General features: G+C 47.8%; 1 protein-coding gene across 1 annotated transcript in view; it reads left to right on the forward strand.

Annotated features, from left to right (window-relative positions):
• Positions 1-2,320: 2,320 nt before the first annotated feature.
• CGNL1 (cingulin like 1) overlaps positions 2,321-17,674 on the forward strand; it is a 152,365-nt gene continuing 137,011 nt past the window's right edge. The window contains exon 1 of the mRNA XM_046652003.1: positions 2,321-2,509. The gene's annotated coding sequence lies outside the window, so the exon portion shown is untranslated. The remainder of the gene's footprint in view (positions 2,510-17,674) is intronic.

Raw genomic sequence — 17,674 nt, forward strand, 5'->3', positions numbered from 1 at the left:
GCTCAGAGCCAGGCCTCTTTGGAGAGGGCATGGCTGTGGTGCCAGGCCGGTGGAACTTGCTGGAAGTCTGACCTCTGGGGTTCTGGGGAAAGCTGTTCAAGAGGAGGTATCTTGCCAGAGTTGCTCCACTATGAAACAGCTGGTGTTGGAGGGAGCGAAGAGGAGGAATAGTGCCGAGAGAAGCTGCCAGCTGCCCCATGCTGTGGGAGGGCTGCTGGGACAGTCCCGTGCAGACTCAGTGCCAGTGCTGACAGCTTCCCACCTCCAGTGAGCACTTTTGTCCCAAGCAGCCCTCTCAGAATGGGAGCTGGGGTAGGGAGTGTAGCCCCCAAGGGCAGTCCCTGCTGGAGCCTTGGAGAAATACTCCAGCCCCCTGCCCTTCAGGTTGTCAATTCCAGGGGAGGGAGGAGGCATTCAGCAGCTTCTTACAAGGCCCCACTATACACAGCACCAGTCTCAGTAACACACTCTAATCATGGCTTCCTCCTTCCCATCTCACTCTTCCTGCTCCCTCCCTCCTGCTTCCGGGGTTGCCCTCTAAATACACCGCCTGCCCCAAGTCCTGCCTCAGGCTCCACTTTCAGGGCAACCCAAACTAAGGCAGGCTCTTCCAAAGGCTCCAACCAAAAGTCCTCATCTTTCTTCGCAAGCACAGCGTCTCCATGTCAACCAAATACACCAGTTGACTATTTTCTGCTTTGTTCACTTCCTCCTGCTTCCTGTCTTCTGTGTCTGCTCACACGTTCCACGAATGCCCTTCCGCGCTCTCTTTGTTACCCACGTTCACTACATCCTCACAGCGGAGCCACAGGAAGTGTTCCATGATGCAGCTTCCCTTCTAGGGCTGAATAATATTCCACTGCATATACACACCACATTTTCTTTATCCATTCATCCATGGATGCACACTTAGATTGTTTCCACGTCTCAGCTATTGTAAATAATGCTGCAGTGAACATGGTGGTGAACATATCTTTTTGACACTGATTTTGCTTTCTTTAGGATAAATATCCAGAAGTGGAATTTCTGGATCATGTGGTTCTATTTTTAATTTTTTGAGGAACCTCCATACTGTTTTCCATAGTGGCTGCGGCAATTTACATTCCCACCAGCAGTGCACAGGGTTCCCTTTTCTCTACAGCCTCACCAACACTTGTTATCTCTTGTCTTTTTGTTAATAGCCATTCTAACAGGTGTGAGATGGTATCTCATTGTGGTTTTGATTTGCATTTTCCTGATGGTTAGTGATGCTGAGCACCTTTTCACATATCTGTTGGCCATCTGTAAGTGTCTTCTTATCTATTCAGATCCTCTGCCCATTTCTTAATCAGATTGTTTCCTGCCCCCCCCTTCCCCCCCCTCTTGAGTTGTATGAGTTCTTTATATATTTTGGATATTAACACCTTATCAGATATATGATTTGCAAACATTTTCTCTCATTCGCTATTACTTTTTAGTCTTTTTTATATTATTTTAAATGATTGACTTTTCGAGCCTCTGTTTCATTCTCTATGTCAGCAAACATTTACTTATTAAGTACACTTGTGTGACATTTCCATACCTGTTTTCTCAGATAATCTTTGCAACTGGTGGGGTGGGTATCCTGCTCCTCATTTCCAGATGAGGACATGAAACCTTTTTCCTCCAGCTCTCACAGCCGGTCGGCAGCATCTTGCAGTTTCCCCTGGAAGGGGCCTAAACTACATCCCAGAAATCTGGCTTCTACTTCCGGCCCTACTACCATCAGCTGTGTGACCTTGGGCACCTCACTCCCCCGCCTCCCTAACAGGGGCAGACATTTATTATTGTTAGATTGTAAGTGGAGACTATACTCTTTTAGCTTTCTCCCCGTGTCTAGACGGTAGGTACTCCATAAATATTTGTAGATTTGATTGTGGTAGAAGAAAGTTACACTCTAAGTTTCTGAGTAGTTGGGGAGAGAAAGTCTGCCCGGAAGGGTAAGGAGAAGACAGGACTCAGGGGCTGTGGAGAAGGGACAGGGCGGGCATCCTGGGCACGGGGAATTGGGGAAGGGGGAGGCTAGAGGTGAAACATACCGCTGATGCCAGAGGGGAGGTGGGAGGACATTCCGATCTGGGGAAGGGTGAGGACAAAGCGTGGCTGCACAGGAGTGTGAGGCCCGATGAGGGTGGGGAAGAGGTGCTGGCGGGGGGCGGAGGGTGAGCCCGAGAAGGGTGAGGTAGGGGTGCCCGGGGAAACGGATCCCGAGCGGCGTGGGGCGGCGCAAGGGGCCAGGGGAGAGCAGGGGGGCGCGGCCGGGCCACAAGAGGGCTGGGGCGGGCCCGCCCGGGAGGGGGCGTCTGGGCGCCGGGCTCCCGCAGCCGGGGCGGCTGGTCGGGCGGCTCTGGCCCCGCGCGGCCCCTGCCCCTCCGCCCCGGAGGGCGGGGCACGGGCTCGCCCGGCCTCCTGGCTGCGCCGCGGCCCCTGCACTCGGGCCGGACTCTGCTGGCGGCGGCGCGAGCGGGACCCGGAGGCGGCGGCGGCGGTGGTAAGTGCGGCGGGCGCGGGGAGCCGAGGTGTCGCCTGGGCGGCGGGACCCGCAGGGCTGGGGCTCCGCCAGGTGCGCCGCGCTCAGCCCGCGCGTCCGCCCTCGGCGCACGGCGCCGGGCGCGCCCGTCCTCGGGCTGGAAGGTGGGCTCCTGCCAGGAGGACGTGCCGAACAGATGGTGGGGATCCCTGGGGACCCGCGCCGGGGCCAGGCCTGGGGCAGGGTCTCCAGGACCTCACTTTAGCGAAGAGGGATTGGCCGCTTTCGCACCCCTACCTCGACCCTCGGGCTCGAGTGACAGCTAGGAGCGAGCCAGGTTCCTCCGGGACCCAAACGAAGCGCCTCCGTCCCTGTCCCACCCTGTTTTACTTAATTTCTCGGCGCGCTCGTCCAGACCATCCATTGCATAGAAAGGGCTTGTGGCCGCCCCCTTCTTCCTGGCCTTCCCGGTGCAGGCGGGTCGTCCTGAAAGCCCCCGTCTCACGATGGCACATAGCCTAGCTTTCCAAGGGACTTTTCCCGGTTGCATCACTGTCTGGCCTCCAGACAGGTGCTTGGCTGTCACACCGGAGTTAGTTACACAGGACTTTTTAAAACTTTGTGTATTTACTGTGTGTGTACCCCTTCACCCCAGGGAAGCCGTGCCTTTCCAACGCTGCTCGTGCTGCTCACGACACGCTGTTAGAACACGTTGGGACTTCTGGGGATTGGTTTTCAAACTTGGCTGCACACCTAGAGAGTTTTTAAAAATACTAATGCCCAGGTCCCACCTCTAGAGATCTTGATTCACTCGGTCTGTAGTGCAGCCTGGACAGTGGAATTTAAAAAGCCAGGTGATTCTAATGTGCAGCCACACTGGAGAAAGTCTGCTTGAGCACTTGCTCCCACAGCCCCTTTTTGAACTACTGGAGAAGATCAGCCCTAATAGAGAGCTCATCTTGGGCACTCCTGCCTCTGCCTTCTGTAACCCACCTCTCCTCCTAAAGAGCCTGTTGCTGCTTTCCAGCCTTACACTGCAGATGGTGCCCGTCTTCTGAAGTTCCCTTTGCTTCTGCTTTTCTGTTTACAGTAAATATTGCCTGGGCATTTTCTGCCAAGGAGGTGGGAGTGTAGGAATTAAAGCCGAGAAGTCCTTGGAGGTGTCAAGGTTATAACACAGCGTTGTCCTATTCAGGGAAAACCAAGTGATAGTTTGACTTGTCCGTTTGGGAAGGATTTCAGATTAAAGGGAGGAAAATACCTTAGGAATCCATCAGCTTTTGGAGACCTTCCATCACAGATAACAATTTTGCATAAATATAGGAAATTTTCCTTCAAGAAAGTAAGCAAACAAGATCCTTAAGGTTTTGTGGTTGATACTGTGTTAATGTGCATGCATTTGTGGCTTCAGCTTCTTCCCGATGTGTGATTAAGCCCAGCACAGTTGACAGAATATTGAGTTAGAGGATGAGTGCCTTCTGGTAGCATGGCACATCTGAGGTGAGACCTCAGCCACTTGTCAAATGATCTTTAAAAATGATAGGGAAATAGGACCAAGGAAAAATTAAACATATGTATCTATTGATTGATCATATATATTTTATTAAGAAAGTGTATTTTCAGCGTCCATGTTATTCTTGTGACAGTCTCCTGGGATTTTGGTTAATTTACTGTTGTAGTTAAGTATGATGTTTGTATTAGATCCCCACCTGGATGTGGCTATCTGGCCATAAACCAGTGGATTTTATTTTTTCTTAGGTGCTGACCCTCCATGATGCATTTTTATTAGTGGTGTCGTGACATACTTTTAAGAAAATGCCCTCCAGAGGTGGAAGAATGTTTGTATTCATTTCTAGCTCCTAAAATGAGTCAAAAGAACATTCATTTTGAAAAATAAAAAATTGTAGCGTTTTGCCCCAATCAGTTTTTCTCTTTTTCCCACCTTCCACTGCCATCCGCTGCTCCTATCGCTGTATTCAATTGCTGGAAGTGGGGCTGCTGTGGGATACGTCTTAATTGTCTTGGCTTGAGAATGGAGGTTATGTGGAGTGCATGGTCTCACAGGGTGGCCCCTGACCCAAACCCTCAACCTTTGGGGAACAAGACCATATGGAAAGTGTTTTCCTACTGTTGATTTTTTTTCTTGTTTTTTTGGACCAGGCCACAAAATGAAGCCATTATTGAATGGTTTGTTAACTTGGTAATCTTGTCTCCATTTTGGGGAAAAATGTTTATTTGAGGATGCTCTTGAATTCTTGGTGTCTGAAAAGTTGCGCCTGAAAATAGCAATGGTTACACTGTGAATATAATAGTACATTCTGGAAAGAAAGAAAAAGTGTGTTTAATATGGACCTAAACAGCTTTATGGAAATGTTTCTCACTTTGGGGGAGCAACTCTAATATTCTAAAGTGATTAGAAGAAAGTGAAGAAAAATAAGAAAGACTCGGTGAGGGGCTTCTTCATTAGAGAAAGAGTATATAGCATTCAGAAGACTGTTGAGTGTTGATTTGTGTTAAGAATAAACTGCCCTATTGGCTTCCTTTTTTTCTTTCTTCAAGTGGGGACAGTTAATTTGCCTGTACTGGTGGTTTAAAGAAGTTAATGGCCTCCTTAACTCCCTTTCTCCCTGAAACCTATTAATTTAAGAGATGCCATTGACCTCTTTAAAAAACACAACTGACTTTGTGCTTTTTCTTTCTTTTCCTCCTCTGATCCCGGCAGTAAAGGGCAGTGAAATGGCTGAGAGGTTGGCATCAGAGGAGAAAAACAAAGTTCAAGGGGAATTGAAATTGGGTAATTTCCCCTGAATGACCAGGCACTTACTTTATTCTGTCACGTGACATTGCTGTTATCAAGAAACAAGTTACCATGTGAGAACCCTGAAAGTGGAAAAGGAAAAAAATTAAAAAAAAGGATTGATGGGAATAGCACCAGGGTTGACTGGCTTTCCGTAAGAGAAGCTTATTGGAGTTTTCAGTTAAACGCCCCATCCCAGCCCCTCTTTGCCTTCCCGCTTCATGCACTGTCCATCTGCCAAACCAGTGTCCCTGGGGGAGAGAGTGCTTCATCATAAATTCACCCCAAGCTTTTGTTGTTTCATTTTTCTTTTTTTTTTTTGAGGAAGATTAGCCCTGAGCTAACATCTGCCACCAATCCTCTTTTTTTTTTTTTTTTTTTTTTTTGCTGAGGAAGACTGGCCCTGAACTAACATCCATGCCCATCTTCCTCTACTTTATACGTGGGATGCCTGCCATGGCATGGATTGACAAGTGGTGCATGGGTCCGCACCTGGGGTTCTGAACCAGTGAACGAACCCTGGGCTGCTGAAGTGGAACGTGCAAACTTAAACACTGCCACTGGGCCGGCCCTATTGTTTCATTTCTTTATTCACTCATTTAACAAATTCTTATCAAGTCCCCACTATTGGCAAAGCTCTGTCTTCCTCCTTGAGTTCATGGTAAACAGGGTCCAGTCCCTGCCTTACGGAGTCCATCTGGTGGAGATGGAAACCATGCATACAGCTCTTATGATCATGATGAGCTCAAAGAACATGAGGAGCCAGGAACCCCCTGACTAGCCTCACCCGGGTACACACCTCAATTCACTGGCACAACAGGCACAAGAAAAGCTTTCCTTGGGTTTAAGTTAGGAGTTATTTTATTAGGTCCCTACATCCAGTTTTAAATGACGGATTGCAGACACTTTTCTGCCAGAGGACAGAGAAGGGTTTGTGCACAGATCAGGCGGAGAGGTGGGCAGTGGAGAAAGAGGAGGCCCGATTCGGGTAGATACATTTTGCTTACAGAGTACCGAACCGAGGAGTGCAGGGTACTCCCCGGGGTTGGGAAGCTGGTGGAGAATGAGGCTGGACTCGTTTTTGGCATGTCGGTAACTGGCAAAATAAGCTTAATTGGTAGTGGCTACCTCTGCCCCAGAGCTGGGAGCAGGGTGCAGGGCGCCACGTCCTTAGAGAGCAAGCCTCTGTGCCTTGTCCATGACTGCAGGCAGCGTGTGGGCGTTCATCCTTTGTCGTACTGTTGTCACTTTAGCTCAGGTTTCCTTGGACAGACTGAAACTGGACTTCACACTGTTTTTCCCTTGGGAAGCGGCTTTCAAAGAGCCGTATCGGGCTAATAACCGCAGGGTTGTGCGAGTAGTTACCATTTTTTATTGACCGTCTTCTGAGTGCCAGGTCTCACTCAGCACTCTCTTCCATTACTTTGAACCCGTCCGTTCCTGAAAGGCAGGTGGCAGTGGCCTCATTTTACAGATGAGGAAACTGAGGCCCAGAGAGGTGCTGGATCACCGCCCCCCGAAGAAGTGGCAGAGTTGAGGTTCGAGAGTACTTGGGTCTATCTGAAGACAAAGCTAAGCTCTTTCCACTGCTCCGTCTCCCCTTAAGCGGAACTGATGAAGGAACTGTTTTCAGTGCCTTGTTTTTCTAACATCACAGTCTCCTTGGGTCTGGGTTGGTTGACAGTTTTCCTCTACTAGATGATGTGTCATATTAGACTAAAGATCACAGCCGGCTTGTCATCCCAAGGGAAATTTTATGAAATCCTACTTTTCTGGATTTTTTTAATGGAGAGGGTAGATTTGGCTGTTGAGAAAGGCTCTGAATGGATCCCAAATCCTAGGTTAGAGAGACATTATCTCCACATTTCTGCAAGTTCTGCAAACCTCTGAATTTCTGTAGATAACTGGTCGTTAGGTAAGATGTTAAAAACAAAATTCAACGTTGAGCTTTCTGGAGCGGAGCGAAGCTGTGCGCGTTCCCCTCCTGTTTATGTGGTACTTGTGACAAAAACAAAACTTTGGTGCATTGTAATTACCTCAAGCTCTTAAAATTACAGGTCGTAAGGGCTCGGAGGCCGTGTGGAGCTATAATTAGTAAAGGTGAGTTTAAAACAGGGTTATTTAATGCATGCTCATTACTACAATGGGCTCCAGCTCAATATTTCCACCTGAGGAGCCTCGGCTCCGGGAACATTTCCAGGGGACTCAGTGGAGGGTCGTCCTGGAGTTCAAGTGTTTGGGATTAGGGCACAGGGCGGTTGTCCTGAATGTGGATTATTCCTGCCAGCCTGGCTGGCAGCCTCCTTGTTCCTAGGGCGTTTTTTCCCTGCTGCCCCATCTCAGGGGGTTCTGCTTGCCCTAGGTAGAGTACAGAATGGTTCAGGCTGTTACTCTGTAGTTTTCTTAGGTCTATAAAGCTCCTTTATTATTCATAATCTTTCACTATTGCTTATCTCATTGCTAGAGAATTGAGGCAAGACAACCAAGATTTTCTAGTTTTGGCTTCAATAATTCTTTTGGTTTTTACCTCTGATTTCCCCTGGCTTTCTATCCTTATATTTTATTGCATTTGAAACAGGCACTGTTTTCCCTTGCAAATTTATAGAGTATTCAGGAGAGAGGACCCACTGGGACCATGACTTCTCCCAGGGATCCTGTGACATCGGTGTGGTTCCTGCCATTTCCCGGGTGAGGAACCTGGTGAGGTCTGGAGCGGTACTAAGGGGAAGTTCGGGGATTCCAGCTCAGGGTTTCAGACTCTAAACAGCTGCTCTCTGGATTTGATGACAAAGGAAAAAGAAATGGCCCAGTTTTCAAAGTTGTGCAGAGGTTCTAATATGTCCTGTGAACTAAGCTATATCCTTGAGCTTTGTGGTAGATGTATTGGTAGCTTTTTTTAAAAAAAAGATTTGATTCTCCAGCATTTTTGCCCGTGAGATTTTTAAAGACAGTGACTTGCTCAGAATTACACTAGCAGCTGAAAAGTTGATTGGCCTCCGTCCTTGCCCTAATCAAATATCAAAAACCTGGAAAGTTTACTGAGAGGGGTGATTACAGTGAAAGCTTTAGGAGTTGGAGAGGAGCTGATAGAGAAAGAATGGAGGCACTGATAAGAGAGAGAAGAATTTGCAAAGGGGGCTGCAGGGTGGGGTTTACCAGGCTTAAGATTCCTGTTACTTGTAAGGTTCAGCTTTGGGACTTGAATACCTTTGTTCCAGATGTAGCCAGAGCAGCTCAGCTCTGTCTGCACTGCCCTGGGCCCACCGTGTTTTTTTGGGGGGTGGGGGTGGAGGAGTGTAAGATGGGAGAGAGGGAGAAAAGAAGGACGAGAGTAGGGGGGGATGGTGATCAGAGCCATTGGTTACCTGGTTCTTCACATCTGGTCTGCTCAGGGCGTGACCACCTCTCACTACAGGTCTGGGTACCTGCTGTGAGTCCGCTTCCTGGGTGTGAGGCAGCTGGGTGGGGTACCAAAGAGAGAGAGGGTCTCCAGACTTCCCAGGAGATCTACCCAAGATCAGCAATTCTCATAACAATAGCAAATGCTTATAGAGCACTCACCTCCAACCCTGTCGGAGAGCTTTGTCATAGCACCTCTATGGGACAGGACCTATCGGAAACCCATTTTACAGGTGAGGGACTCAAGGCTGTGAGCAGTTGGGTAACTTGTCAAAGTTGTGTAGCTCCCAAGTGGTAGGACCCAGGGTTCACACTTGTGTGGCCCTGAGCCATGCTAGTACTGCCTTAGATGGCCTCTCTAGACCCAGAGGTCTGGTTGCTGCCCTGCCTCTTCATTCTTCCTCAGTTTACCTACTCAGTCATTTCTTCATCAGATTACTGACTGCTGTCTATGCCTTTACCTCAACAATTAGGACACCATCAGTGCCCTTGTTTACGTGTCTGAACTACCACAAACCTGTAAACAGACCTATAAAGAGGAGAAATCTCTCCCCTGACCTCGTCTCCCCGTGTCCAGCAGAAAATAGATGCTCAGTAAAGTTTTGTGGAAGGAAGGATGGAAGTCAGCCAGCCCTTTTGAAACTTCATGTGCTTGTATTTCATCTCTTTCTCTCTGGCAGCCGCAGTGATTTCTAAACAGAAGAACGACGAGCGCTAAGAAGGATGGGAATATGAGGACAAGTTTTCACACCAATAATCAGAGAGAATTCTTGATACAAGCCTGTTTTTAAAAGTGTATTTCAAGTTCTCATGGCCAGTGATCTTTTGTTTGTGTCTGTGCTTAAAGTATGTCTTATTCGAAGGGCATGCAGCTTGTTCTGTGAGTAAAGGAGGCCCTCCAGACTGCCAGGCGTTGTTGGGGCTGTTCCTGCCGGCACAGCCAGCCGAGCATGTTTTTTTGGAGTTGAGGACCAAACACCGGGAGGGTTCAAGCCCACCGTCTGTTTTCCTAGGGCATGGCGCAGCTTGACATTTCTCCCATCCACAAGCTGGGAGAAAGTACTTCTCTCTCCTGTATTCTTGTTCCTTCTTCACACCGGGGGTAAGAGCCTTGGGTCTCCCCTACCTGGACTGGAAGCTACATTTGTCCATCACTAGGAGTATGGTGTTCTGGGCGGGTTCCTCATCCACTTTGGGTTTGTTTCCTCATCTGTAACATGGGGGTGTAGTGCTTACCTCACAGAATTGTTAGGGCCACATCTCTTTGAGAGTATAGTGGCTCTCAAACAGGGTCCCCACTGGGCGACATAACATCTGGAGACATTCTTGGTTGTCATGACTGGGGAGTGGTGGTGGCTGCCCGCTTCTAGTGGGTAGAGGCCAGAGATGCTGCTGAATACTCTACAAGGACAGCCCCTACAACAAAGAATTACGTGGCCTCAAATGTCAGTGGTCCCTGGCAAGGTGGAGCCTCTAACAAACAGTGGTGTGGTTTTTTTTTTTGAGGAAGATTAGCCCTGAGCTAACATCTGCTGCCAATCCTCTTCTTTTTGCTGAGGAAGACTGGCCCTGAGCTAACATCCGTGCCCATCTTCCTCTACTTTCTATGTGGGACGCCTGCCACATCCGAACCAGCGAACCCTGCGCGGCCGAAACGGCCGCCAGCGGTGGTTGTTTTTAACATCTCTCATCAAAAGGAGCTACGGCCAGTCACACAGAGCCCTCCTTTCTTAAGTGGGGTGCGGGGAATGGAATGTAACCTTTTATTGATGCTTCTGGGTTACCCCACAGGTGCCCCTGAAGTGTGGGAAGAGCTACTCTCCTCCCCAGGAAGTGCTCCTGATCTTCATTTGTAATTGCTTGCATCTATTTACATATAAATAATACATATAAATTTACATATAAATAACTTATCTGCTTAAAAAAAAAAAGTCCCTTAACCTCTCGGGGTAGTTAAACCTGGCTCTTGAGGATGTCAGCCTCTTAAGGAAGACAGCCGGGTGGGGCCCTGGAGAGGAAGCCAGGCTCCCGCCCCCGCCTTGTGGCCTGAGGTCAGCTACAGCCCTGGTGAGGCGGGCTTTTCTCCTTGTAAAAGGACAGGGAATTGCCTCACCCTCCTGTCGTATCATGTTGTCCCCAGGACTAAATAAAATAAATCCTCCTGTGTGAATCAGCTCTCCACAAATGAAGTAGCTCTTCACACGTGAAGGTGGCGCATGTGCCTTTGAATGTGGTTTTCAGGAAACCTCATTCGTAAGTGGTCACTTGGTAAATGCAACTAAAGAAAGATTAGGGCTCAGTAGCCAAAGACCATCTGTGTTTCGGGCAGAGTGGCCCAGGAAACGTGCCTGCAGCGGAGCGTGCCATCAGAGGCAGTGTGGCCGTAGTTGAGAGCCTGAGTCCGGGTGTAAGCCGCCTGCTCCCCTACCTCTGGGTTCATCCTTGACTTTTCTTTTGTTGGTGTGTGACCCCCGGCAAGCTCCTTGACCTCCCTGTGCCTTGGTTTCCTCACTTGTAAATGAGGCTCTCGGTAACACCACTCACCTGAGGACAGGTGTGGGAGGGGGGAGTGACGGGTCGTTGAGAAGTGCACGGTGCACGTGGGAAGCTTAGCTCAGTAAATGAGGTGTTATTGGTACAATAACATCATTTATTGCTTTGGCCTGTAGCAAGGATATTTTTACTCAGGTGAGGGAGGGATTGCTCCTGGGTTAGGAGCTGAAAAAGGATTTTTCTGGAGTTCTTGGCAGCATTTTTTATTTTATTGTGGTAAAATACACCCAACAAAAAATCGACCATTTTAACCAATTTAAAGTGGCCTTCATTAACCAGTTCTCTGGCATTAGGTACCTCACAGCATTATGCAATTACCACCACTATCTAATTCCAGAACTTTTTCATCACCCCAAAGAGAAACTCTGTACCCATTGAGCAGTTACTTCACATTCTTCCCTCCCCCAGACCCTGGCAGCCACTAGTCTACTTTCTGTCTCTGTAGAATTGCCCATTCTGGGTATTTGATATAAATGGAATCCTACAACATGTGGCCTTTTGTGTCTGGCTTCTTTCACAAAGCATAATGTACTCCAGGTTCACCTGGGCAGCATACTTCGTTCCTTCTTACCTGGTGTCTTGTAGAGCCACTCAAGCCACAGTTCCATTAGGCCTCTTCTCCCATATTGAGTCCTGTTTTCAAGCTTTAAAACGTCTTTCTTCATTTATTTTGGTCCTTTTTAGCCAGCCTTATTTTTTCCACTTTTCCCATCCAGGGATCCTAATGACCCTTGAAATGAACGTTGGAACGAAGCTCTCAGGCCAGGTTCGTGGTGCTGCTGGGGAGCACATCTTATTGGATATTTTGTTTCTGCTGAAGAATTAGCAGCAGGAGCACGCAGGGCCCTGGAGGTGTGCTTCGTTTCCCCAGGACAGCACGGCTGCTTTTAAAAACAAGTGTCTGGAAAACCCCCGCCAGGCCCCTGTATTCCTCCGTTTAAAAGCTTTCCACAGATGAGAAGTGGCCCTCAATTAAGTCGTTTAATGAAAACCTCCCTCTGTTTTAAAGCATTCTTGGGAAGTGTTTACATTGAACGCCACTGCGGGCTTCTAAATGAGGAGCTGTGGAGTGAGCGATTCTTAACCTGTGACTTTAATAATATCCTTTGCTTTAGATTTCCAGGTGGAGGCCTGGGCCGGATTTGTAGCTTGTCATTGACGCAGTCTTGACTCCATCCTCCCCCCTCTGCCTTCAGTCACCGCTAGTAGCTAGTAGAAGATTTAGGGAGGCCTAAAGTGGCCTAGAGATGTAAAACCAGCTCTCTGGAGAGAGACGAAACTGAAAGGGGGTGATGTGTTCCTCTCTGTTTCCCTCCCGGCAGTTCTGACCTTAGTAGCCAGGTTGGGGCGGGGGGGGGGGGGGGCTTCAGTGAGAAGAGATGAAGGCATTTAGGAGAGCAGCTTAGGACGTCCAAGATTCTGGGTCCTTAGGGCGAGGCCTGAGCCTCCAGGCCGGATCTGGAGCTTTCCTGTGCTAGGGAGGCCTTGGGCCCTGATGGCTGAGGAGGCTCTGCTGTTTGCTGTGGTTCTGGAGAGGTGAGTAGGCTCCGCCAAGAGGAAGCAGGATGTTGGCTGCCTTGCGGGGCTGACAGAGGCCCTTTCGTGGGAAACTGTAGGATTTCTCACAGAGGAGTATCCAGAGAAAAGCTGCGTCCTGAAATAGAGGACGCTCCAGGATGCCTTCCCTGTGTGCTGATTTCCTGGGGATCCTCGCTGCACTGGCCCAGGACAGGAGGGTGGGAATCCAGAGTCACTGGCACGGGTTGGGATGCGTAGAGAGGCTGCAGCGCGTGGCGGTCACCAGCGTAGACTCTGGCACTGGACTGTCCGGTCTGCCTTATCCAGATCCTGGCTCCAGGGTTATATGTTGTATGAGTTCTTATGTCTAAAGTGCTTAGAATGGTATCTGGATAGGGAGGTGTCTATGTGTGTGTTCTTTTTCTTCTTCGGACACTTCCCTTTTGTGAATTCCTGCTTAGAATCATAGAAATGCTCCTTGTTTTCAGATTGAACCCACCCCCATCCCCCCAGGCCTGTGCCGTCCATGGGACAGGGTGAGATTACCGGAGCCTTAAAAAAACGTGACTTGCAGGTGGATAAATCATGCTTGATGAATCTATTAAAGTTCTCTGAGGGAGAAAATACGGGTGGGGAGAAGGACAAACCAGTGGATATAATTTATTTAGACTTCCAAAAGAACTTTGAGAAGACTTCATGCCAAAGGTAATTAAACATACGAGGCTCCCACAACTCTGTGGAGGGGGAATGGAAGAAGGAAATGGCTGAAACTTGTCTTCTGTACTGTCCTCCACGAAAGGAGCAGGGGTGGTGAAATCTTCATATTTGCAGATGAAATGCAATTCTTTTAAAAGTAAAATGCTAACATCATGTTGGAGTTAAACTATAGGGAGTGTTTTTTTTTTTTTAATTTGGATACTAACATGAATATGTCAACTATACTTTATATGATTCCTTTGTGGTCAGTGGCTGCATCTGGGCAGCCAGGGGTTAGGGCTAGAAATTCTGCGCGCTGCTTCCTAGCACAGCTACACATCCTAGGCCTAGGGGATCAGGGGTGCTCAGTAAACGTTTGTTGAGTGAATAAATGAAAATTAATAGAACAAAGGCATTCATTAAAAAATAACGAGTTCTTTCTTTTAAAAAATAACTGTCTTTGAAATAAATAGGACATTTGTGTAAGGAAGTAGATTTCACCGTCAATACATATAAGAATCAGATCCCTTAAATGCACAGATGCTGAGGTTCATCCCTTCTGTGATTTAACCCAGGACAATAAATGAATGAACGAAATGAATAGAAGCTTTGTCAACACAGACCCCTCTCCCCCAGCAGGATTTAGGAAGCTTGGAGTTTTGCTAGACTAGAAAAACATGGCATTAGTTACTTTTGTATTTTTCATTTTGCTCAGCTTCCTGTGGGTCCGGTGTAGTGGCTTCTGTATGTGCTGGGATGATGAATGAATTAAGCCCTCCTTAAGATAAGCACGGATATTTTATTTTTGCATGTCTATTATGTGCCAGGCAAACGTGATATTTGCTCTTACACTGGTTGTATTAGGTTTTGCTGTGTGCAGACAATCCCTGATCTCGATGCCTTATAACCACAAACATTTATTTTCCTATTTGTTCATCTGTCAGTGGGATATGGCTTGGTTGACCTGGGCTGGCCTTGGCTGGGCCAGGCTAGACTCCAGCTTCTGTTTGGCTTCAGGTCTGTTCCACATGTGGGTATTCTGGGGCCCAGGCTGAAGGGGCAGCAGCTACCCAGGGCACGCCTGTGTCATGGCAGATCACAGTAACACAAGAGGGCAAATGGAAATGTACAATGCCTCTTAAGGCTTTGGCTCATAACCACCCCATTGTCACTTCTGACATTCCATTGGCCAACGCAAATCACACGGGCAAGCCCAGCATCACTGGGAGGGGAAGCATACTTGGCCATTCTAGTGGGAGGTACTGCAAAGTCACATGGCAAAGAAGGTGGACATATAAGCCCATTATAGGGGAGTAAAGTGTTGGGAACAGTGACCCAGTCCACCACAGTGTAGAGAATGAATGAGGGGGCAGAAGGAAGTATGGGTCAGGCCAGCCTTGTGGGAGCTTGCTAAACCTGGGCCAGCTGGGTGCAGAATCATAGACGTTTTGCTCAGGTACCAGTGTAGGCCTTAGTAATACTATAAATTAGCCTGGCGCTCACTGACTCTTGGCTAGCTGAACATCTCTTCATCTTCGTTCACTGAAATGGTGCTCCTGGGAGGTTCTGTTTCTCTGTGGGAGGAGCAGAAGTGACGGGCTTGGTTTTCTTCTGGTCAGTAGTCATGACCTGACGGGCTGCCCACTGTGGTGGCAGGAGAGTTGACAGGTAGAGAGAGCAAAGAGGACTAAGAGGGCCGAAGTTAGGAGGTCGGCTTTCCATTCCTGTGGTTCTCTCTCAGCATAGATCTGCAGGAATCAGCCTAAGTCCCGCCTTGAAGAGCCAGTGACAGTTGATCATTGGGCCTTCAGGAACCCTGTCCCCATCTGTATAAGGACTCTGGGTCTTCGTTTCCAGAGTCCTCCTTTCAGATCTCAAGAAACAGGCCTCGAGAGGTTAGTGGACTTCTCTTCAGTCGACCAGCTCGTGGGTAGCAGATCCCAGCTAGGTCATCCAGTTCCAGTCCAGGGCTTGTCCTTCCACACCCCTGTGACTGTCCCAGCGCAGGCAGAGCGTGGCTGGCTCTGAGGCATTAGAGTATATCCCAGCCCTATGATAACAGTGCCTGCTTTCCTGGAGGAGCTGGGTGAACCGTGAGTCTCAGTGTGATGCCCTGGGAGGAGCAGAACGAAGTGTTGGCCAAGGGCAAGCAGCCTTTGTGTTACATTTTGCATTGTGTCCTTTTTTTAGTAAAGAGCTGCTGGACTCTCTGAGGAAGAAAAGGTTCTGGCCGTTAAGTAAAATGCACTGAGAATAGAAGGGGACTAAAACTTTTGTGTGTGAGGTGTGAGGAGACAGATACTTTCCTACGTGCTGTGGGTGGGATTAGAAATCCAGCGGATTTCTTTTTGGAGAGCAGTTTGACAGTGAGGATAATTCATCTGCAAGTAAATGGTTACTTTTACCATTTGGGGTTAATTAATGGAAGACCCAGATGCATTTTTCTTTCCTCTTTGTCAGCCTCAGTGTTTGACATTTGTCCTCAAGTGTATCTCCTCATGGTCCCAATGTGGCTGCCACTTCTCCAGCCTGTATCCTCACACACAGTGATGTCCAGAGGCAAGCAGAGAGGAAAGCAGAGAAACTTTTGCTAGGACCCCTCCCGCCCCCCACAGAAATTCCATACCCCTTTGGCAAAAATAGGTCACATGCCCGCACTAAACCAATAAATTGCTTTGGAAGATGGGGTTCCCATAGCTTGCTTAGACCCATGTTGGACTTAGAAAGGGGGCCAGCCTTCCCTGAAGCACATGGGCACTGGGAAGAGAGAGGACGAAACTGGAGCTTTGCTGGCTAGGGAGAAAGTGGCAGTTACTGTGGGCAGGTGGCCCTTGTGTCAGCCACAGCATTATCTTTCAAAATTAAGATTGTGTATCCCCTAACTCAGCCTTTTCACAGTTAGGAATTTATCCTGTGAATATACCTGCACAAGTCTGCTAGCAAACATGCAAAGATATCCATTGCAGTGTTATAATAGCAAAACACAGCAAATAACCTAAATATCTTTCAATAGAGGACTGGTTGAATTAATTAAGGTATAGGCATGTTATGGACTTGGGCGAATCTGTAAGCACTGATAAAGAAAAATTTAAAAAATATACTGTTAAATTTTTTTTTTACATCAAGGTGCAAATCAGTATGTATTCGGAGATCCCATTTTGGTTTAGAAAAGGACTTAATTCTTGATTGCGAATATAAATTTCTAGAAGTCCCAAGAAATGTAGTTATTTCTGGGCTGTGGGTTTAGTGGTATGGTTGGGAGGGAAAGTTTCTTTTTCACTTCATGCTGTAGGGGAGGAAAACATTTTGTCTACCTTCTCTGGGTTTGTCTGGCCGGAGAACGAATTAAATTCACATGAGACAGAATAGCAGGAGAAATTTAAACAAAGCTTTACAACGTGTATACGTGGGAGAGATCAGGCAAGCTGAGCAACTCGCCAAAATGGCTGAAGCCCCCACCTTAAATATCTAAAGACAAAGGAGGATGTTGGGGTTGGGGGGAGTCAGTTACAGGAGGTTACCAGAAACAGGAATAAGATTTTTATGCAGATTCAAGTCCTTGCCTTCCCCATTGATCAAGAGTTTCTAGAGACAAGGTCATCTCCCCTTATTCCTGGTACAGAGAGGGAGATATCTTTACAGATGGAGAGTTCCTTTACAATGTAAATGTCTCTTACAAAGGGTAAGTAAATTCTACTTTTCAGTTGCTTTCCTGTCTGCAAAGTAATGAGCCCCAAATAATCATCATGCCAAAGAGATATCTTGGGGTGGCCAATTACAGGCCCCCACAATGCCCTTCTTGACTGCTTGAATTTTATAAAAATCACTATATGTATTACCTTTATAATAAAAATAATGAGTATTTTCTTAGTGTACAGGGGCTGAAGGAGAGGAAACCAGGGCCCTCACGTGGGCATTAGCAGAAATGTGGTTGTGAGGGGATGGGCATGCCATTTTTCTGTGTGTGAGGGGAGATTGTGTAAGGAAAAAGTCCAGGAGTGAACTAAGGTCATTTTTTAATCTCCCTTGGTATCTGGCACAGTCTTACCCATGGTAGAGTCATATACACATTTGAAGAATGAATGAATGTTTCGATCAAGACCCAAAACAACTTGATGAAGTGCCCAAACCCAACCAAACAGCCCAAGTCAGCAAGAAAGTAGATTCTGCTGGAAATTCATTTTGCAAGTAAAATATGGCTGCCATTTTCTACTTTTCCCTTG

This window comes from Equus quagga, chromosome 2 (genome assembly GCF_021613505.1).
Source record: "Equus quagga isolate Etosha38 chromosome 2, UCLA_HA_Equagga_1.0, whole genome shotgun sequence".
NCBI lineage: Eukaryota > Metazoa > Chordata > Mammalia > Perissodactyla > Equidae > Equus > Equus quagga.